General features: G+C 38.9%; 1 protein-coding gene across 1 annotated transcript in view; it reads left to right on the top strand.

Moving 5' to 3' along the window:
* The window catches only part of LOC107222657 (N-alpha-acetyltransferase 15, NatA auxiliary subunit), a 42,912-nt gene that overhangs the window by 28,316 nt on the left and 7,051 nt on the right, over positions 1–7,545 (top strand). The window lies entirely within an intron of this gene.

The following is a 7,545-nucleotide window of genomic DNA, read 5'->3' as shown; positions in this document are numbered from 1 at the left end:
TACGTTATGCATGTGGGAGAGCGACGAGTGACAGCTGCCGGTCTTAAAAGTGGAAAGTTTCATTTTCCCTCTCTTTCTCCTCCCCCTCCCCCCCTCTTTCTTTCTTTCTTTCTCTCTGCAAAGGTAATACACCCGCCAACGTGTCGAAGTCGACGATGATAACGGTCGCGAAACGGGACGGGCATTTTAAAATGTTCGTTTCTATTTTCTGTACAATGAAAATACACACCGCGAGTGGCTTTCTTTTCTCTTCACAAAACTCACATTATCCCTCTACCCGCGTTGGTCGTCGCCGTTGATTTGATATTCCATTCGCGCGTATAAGTAGCGAGTTATACACGGCATTATTATACATATCGGATCGGATCACTTTTTAACTTACCAACTTCAGGCACTGTATAAAAAAAAAAAAAAAGAAAGAAAGAAAGAAAGAAAGAAAAAGAAAAAAGCCAACTACTCTATTCCGTTTTCTGTGTATCGAACATTCATGCACCTGCACGTTATTATATACATATAACTACAAAATAATCAATATCTTTCAGCAAACGTCTGTAATAATCGTAAACAAATAATGGATTTGGCATACATTCGTGCAAATTTTTCTACGTAAATGTGCACGTTCCCGATATGTATACGGTGAGGAAATAACAAGCTGTAATAATCGTTGTTCGTTCTGGGTATTGGATATTGTATCATACAGACGAGTTTTATTTAAATCGTGGCTCAGTCTAGCCTCAGGAAATACAAATGGCTGCGATATTACAGTATCGAGCATTATGCCGCATCGGTTAAACGCGATATGCTAATCACACTATTCGTATAACATTATATATATTATATTCCAAGCGTTCCGGAAACTATTATCTCGTTTGCTATACAATTCGCATCTTTTTATATTCCATACATCAAGTCCCGATCAGCGTCTCTGGGCGGTTTGATAAAATGTCGTTTTTCTCTATTTTCTTTTTTTTTCACGATTCTTCGTTTCTCTTTTAACGAAAATAGTTGTCCAATCAACCGCGGCAACGTATTAAACTCTCGAAAATATAATAACGAGTATAGACAAAATGTTTTTCATTATTTTTTGACATGGTTTCCATTTTCATTCCTCTCGCGCGTTCCTCTTTTTTTTCATATATATTATGCACAACTGAATTGAATTGAATTCAATGCAATTTCTTTTCACTACCAAGATCCTATTGTCAATCCAACCTTGTTGCACATAACGCAGTGACCTTGGTGGGAGAAAGACGGACACAATAACCGCCTGACTACAAACTCGGGGAAAGTCTCATTAAAATCCAACCGTATAATACAACACTCTCAATATACATATATAATGTACGGCATTGCACAGTTTCGGAATCGCAAAGCGTGCGTGTGGATAAAAAAAAAAATTCGCACCCGCCTCGCGGCTCTTATTTCAATGGATTACAGCTCACGCAGAGCGCTCTCATTTTCTAGTGCAGCACAGCAGCGTCTCTCAAATGTCGCGACCCCGTCGCAATATCTCCTTTGTTCTCGATCCGCGATGAACGCCATTATTAGAAGATGCACCGCGTCTAATTATCACAGTTTGCCGACTCGGATATTTTCACCGTTCGAAATGAAATGGAATTTTGCAAAAAAAAAAAAAAATTGAAAGAAAAAGACGCACGGTATGAAAACCGCGTAGAAATTAATATCTGAAAAAATAGACATCAAGAAAGCGGGTAAAACCCGGCGTCGATATTTCAGCGAACGCAGGATTCTGTCCGTCCTCTTTACGCTTTAACCCTTCGCCATGCCTGCAGTGGAAGGTTGTCCAGGTGTCGTGTCGGTCTCATCTCGAACATAAAGTGTCCGCTATTTTTAGACCGAAAGCATTCAGAGACGCGACTTGAGTTCGTGAGGAAGAACCGAGCTGCAACGTACTCGGTGAAAACCGCACGTATTTCCAAATCATCCGAGGCTCTGTCGGCTCTTGGATATACCAATGTGTTTATACGCACATATGTAACCATACGAGAGTCCGGGTACAACCTTCCGGTCCGTGGTTGCACCTTAATGCGCGTCAATCGCGCGAATCAATGTTTACTCATTAGTTACGCGACATCGTTTCAGGACGAGGAAAAAAAATGGACAAAGTTCGTTGATACGGTAGTAGGATAGGATGCAACCATCACATATAATTCGTACAGAATCGAACTCGCCTTTTTTTCGAACCGAAAAGAAGTTAGCCTAAAGAGGAAGGCATTAATGATAATTACCTGTCCATCTATATCGTACTTCGACACGAATGACGTCACAACGTCATTTTTCATCAATCGAATCAAAAATTATGTTTAACTGCAAAAAATACTTTTGATGTATAAAATTTCTGTTAAAATCCATCCAACTTCCTTATCATCGATTCATTTAATCCTGCAATTTAACAATGCTAAGGTGTTTTCTTCTTCTTTATAGCATTCCAGCTTTCCGGATGTGTAAGGTTCGCGGTTTTTACACCGCACCGCGTAATCGGCCACGGTATTCCCGTTCAATGATCACCTTCCGTAGGCAATATAATCGATCGTAGAATACGTACCACCGAAGGTGCATGCATCAGCTTCGAGACGGGTTAACGATCCTTAATACGCTATGGAGTTCCGCTTGCTGTGAATGTTCGTTTCATTTTTTTTTTTTTGCATATATTTTCACCGTACAAGTACAGCAAGTTTAACAGCTGTATAACTATGCGTTATGCACTGCGTATAGCGCGGAAACCCGGAAGGGTGCAACAATTATACCTCGCATTGGGTTCGTAAAACGTTCGACTCGTGCTTTTTATGTCGAAAAGCAAGCAAATCATCCTCGTTTTAAATTCAAATCACATCATTCTCTCGCTCTCATTCTACTCACGATCAATCTCTCTCCACTTTCCTATTGGTACAACCGGCTGATCGTTTCAACGACCGAAATTCAACAGTTTTCATTCTTTTCTAACTCTTTCGCCACCTGCGGAAGTTTGTGAAAACTGAATTACGTAAATTTATGTTATCCGTGAATTAAATTAGTTTTAACCATAATAATCTTGACTCTTTAGAACTTTTTAATAGTAATTTATACATTGTTTCTTAGATTTTTATTATAATATATGCTCAATTCCTATCGAGATGATTAATGAAAAATATACGCGAACTTGAGACTTTGGCTAAACGGCAAGAAGAATCAGTGCGCTTTTCAATTTTGCTTGATCCTAGTCATTTTTTTACTTCCGAGGATTTCGTCGTATATAGAAATATATTCGAGGAAATATTCATTCGGACAAAGTTCAGGCCTCTTGTAATACGAAGGGATGGAGTTATGTGCTAATTATAAAAACGGGCGAAATCTATTTCGTCATTGAGAACTGAAACCTCGACGCCACGCCCTGCGCTGATTGTGAATGTGGGCGATACCGTACCTTTGCAGGAGAATGTTTAAACCCGTGTGTGTATATATATATATATATATATATATATATATACCATACATACAAAAGCTGCAGACGAACGTGTATATTGCGCGGTTAGCGATTGGATTAGACTTGGGTTAATACTAGCAGGTTGCGACCTTTGGAAGTCTGACGCATAGAATCGTTACGGTTTAGAATTACTTTTAATCGATAAATTTTAATATCTTGTAAATATATTACAAGAAGAGAAATTTCGCAACGAAAGACGCGAGGAGATATCAAAGCTGCATAGATTATATATACAGTGACTCGGGTGCTGTCATTTTTCATTCCGTTTTTTTCGTTTCGTCGGGTTTCCGCAATGGTGCACAGATCAAAGATCAAGGGAATTGATTATTTCCTCGGTGTTACCGAAGGTCAACGATTGATGCGTAGTAGTATAATTGCTTATAATTGGAGTAACCGATGATCGAATGATCGAATTATTATAAACGGCGGCTGTCAGAGACAATCGTATTCCCAGTAACACTCGACGAGCATGATATTGTATAATGTTGCGTATAGTTAATTGTTGCGGCCGATTGTTATTAGTTAGTAATACTGAGGAATTACGTTAATCCACGTTTCGCATCACATGCTGCATCGGTGCATACATTACAATTATACGCTGAGACGAAGAAAAAAAAAGGAAAAAAAAAAGTCGAATTCATTTGAATCGCGTATGAATTACCTGAAATTCAAATTAAAGAATAATTCATTCGAATTATAATGCAATGTGGAAAAAATTTGCTCAAGTGTAAGTCGAAATCGTTAATGTTCATTCCCTTCTTATCTCAATCAAACACCTCGCGTAAATAGTTCTTAATGCAGAAATTGTTAGGCGGTCTGGTTTCTATTTTAATTTCACCCCTGCCGCATTGGGGTTCGTTGAAGTTGACTAGTATTCTCGGTTTGAGAAATTCAAACCTCTCCGGAATGTTCCCCCCCTCCCCCCTCTTTCTCCTCATTTCCTTAATAATTTCTGTGATATTCAAATACGGCCTCACGATATGCGGAATATTCAGTTGCAATAATTGATTTTACCTACAACAAACCCGAAAACTCTCGTTTTTTTCTCAGCTTCGAATTTGCAATAGTTTCAAGATCCGTCATCCGACGCGCGACGGATGTTTGGTTTCGGATACTTGCCGCACTGTGACAGAATCGTAACAACGAAACTAAATCGAGACGATCACGCTTGTGCCTACGTAACAATGATTAATTTCTTTTTCTTGGATTTCTTTCTTTCTCTTTATTCATCGTTTTCTTTAGTCGATTTCTCAACGTATCAAGTATTTTCCACGCTGTAAATATACAGTAAGTACACATAGGTATATGTATACGTGATAATTTCGCAACGTGCATATCTGTTAATATCTATTATACCCACATATACACGTATGTGGATTCGCGTTCACGTTCTACGCGATTATGTCCACATACCTAAAACCAGCTACCGGGCTACAATTCCTTGTTATAAAATTTCGGCAATGTCTTCGAGCCGATGCGAACAATGCTCGTATTATTGACGACCGACACCTTACATACGTGTATATAACGTATCTACGTGCGGATTATAAATTACCGGCGCAATTCTTTCCGAAATCTAATTATCACGGTGTAGATTAATAACCGCAAACCGTGCCCATGGCATGGCATTTTGCGCAACGACGTTATATATTATGTATTATATATTTAGAAAACATAAAGTAAATATATATATATATATATATATATATATATATATATCTTTGTATGTACGTATATACTACGAAATCAATATCGTGTAATATACTACTGTTATTACAAAGTGGGGGAAAAGTCTGTGCAAAAAAAAAAAAATTGTGCGATAAAAAGGATCAATTTATAGAGTTCTAGCGGGCAAAATGTGCATATACGTATACTTATAACATTAGTTGTATGCATAAACCGATGTCGTGGTTTAAGGTGGTGCAATTCTTCTCAAGTGACACAAGTCAGCGCACGTGGGTGCGGGTAGGCTACGCAAACTGGAACTGCACGGAGTATAAATGTGTTACACACGTTGTACAATCTAGTTTATCGTCTCATTACATACCAACCGCAAATGAATAATAGGTAAATTCATACTATCGGATATCTAATCGCGGTTATCGGGGACGCTGTCATATATATACACACTTGTGTGCCTGTGTGTTAATATCGAAATGCGGGTCTAAGTACAAAATTGTAAAAATATAATAATAAAAATGTCGTTATCGTTCCATGAACCGAATGAATCGTGACACCTTTTCGACGAAAGGTGTTTGTAAAAATGGTTCCGCAACTTTCTCAGTATATTTGCAAATTTTTTTCCCCCTTCCCTCTCTCTCTCTGTTTTTCGTTACTTTGCAATTAATCACGCCATTTAAATTGTTTATCAATTTCTAGCGATTGCACCCGAGGCGTATGGAGTGTGAAATAAACGTGTATCGCACGAAGCGGCGTGTCGCTAAAATAATTTCACGTTTATAACACGTATTTTTCTTTCGTTCCTTATTTTCTTCTTCATCCACCCTCTAATAACAAAAGTTGAGACAAGTGCCGGTTCTCTAATTCTGCTCTGCGAGTTGGCTCACACGACCTTGTACAGCCTCCCGCTGAATTACGCAATTCATGCAACATTATAATGTACTGCAGAGTTGTTGCTTTATTATACAATATTATACAATATAATTGACGCCGCAGAGTTTTGAGAAACACGTCGCGGTTGTACTTGTATCAAACTTGCATAAACAATATTTTATGCCTCGCGTATACATGTATGTGTATACCGTACGATACCCATTAAATTTATATTCAATCCTGCATAATTGAATCCCGCACGGAAGAGAATCTTATTCCATACATATTAACTTCTTCCACTTCTTCTTCGATATCGACCGGTGATGATTGCCCGCTGCCCACGCGGTTTGACCTTCGCTCGAGGAAAGACGCGTACACGTTTTACGCCAGCTTACCTCTGGCATACGCCCTCACAAAACCGGATGCAAGTTGCACCTTTCGAGATCTGATCTCCGCTATCACACGCGGCGGGAGACCCGTGTTTACCCGTGCATAAAATTGCACTCAACACGTGAACACGTGAGTGCCTCACAGGCATACATATTGCAATGCCCGGCCCTTCGTCTAGCTCGTTTGTTATTATTTTACGTATCACAATGACGCATGACGCACCAAACTCTCACAGGAAAGTTCAATATTCTAAACGATCATTGCTTCCGACATCATTATTGTTTTTCCGCGATAGATTGACCCACTTTATTTTTTCGAATAAAACATGTATCATGTACCCAAGGTTCGTACGCTTTTTGGTATCTGAAATTCTCTGACTTTGCCAGGTATTTCAGCCTGAAAGTAAATCACAGTGACTTCTCCACTGGGACGCGTTGAAACAACACCGTGACCCGCGATAGAAGATAAGAACACAAACTGAGGATGGCCATGCCCGGTCGAAACTTTTTTGGTTTTTATAAATAAAAGTTTTTCTCGACAATTGACCTTTACACCCAATAATACTACTCTATCCTGTTCGTCTACAAAGGTCAACAATATTCCTTCAAATTATACACAGAATGTATGAAGTGGTGCGACGAAACAAAGTTTGAAGTGCAATTTTTCTTTTCTCAAGATCGATAGTACTTTGTATAAGAACGAGTTTACTCTTTCGACAGACTCAAAATTCCAGTCTTATTTACGAAATTCCCTCAGTTTCCCTGACTTTTCCCTGCTGTAAGAAATTCCCTGAGTTTTCCCAGTTTTCCAGTATTTCCCTGTGCGTACGAATCCCGATACCTATTTACTTTCTGCCGAATCGTCGCGCGATTTGTCGATATTCTGGATGTATTACCTAATTAAAAAAAGTAACGAAGTTTCGGGAAAACTGCAGATTGCGAATATATCAAAGATCTTACTCTAAGCATCGTAAGCTCAAAAACTCACGCGATTGTTCTTCGATGAGTCGATTGTTCTTTTATTCTTTTTCTGATTCTCATACGATTTTTCCACCATGGTGTTCTTGTAGTTGGTGAGAGAATTCTTTAACATGGGCGATGGGAATGACGCGATGAAAG

This window comes from Neodiprion lecontei, chromosome 6 (genome assembly GCF_021901455.1).
Source record: "Neodiprion lecontei isolate iyNeoLeco1 chromosome 6, iyNeoLeco1.1, whole genome shotgun sequence".
In the NCBI taxonomy this organism is placed as follows: domain Eukaryota; kingdom Metazoa; phylum Arthropoda; class Insecta; order Hymenoptera; family Diprionidae; genus Neodiprion; species Neodiprion lecontei.
Note: the sequence above shows the minus strand (reverse complement) of the source record. Positions and strands in the feature narration are given on the sequence as shown.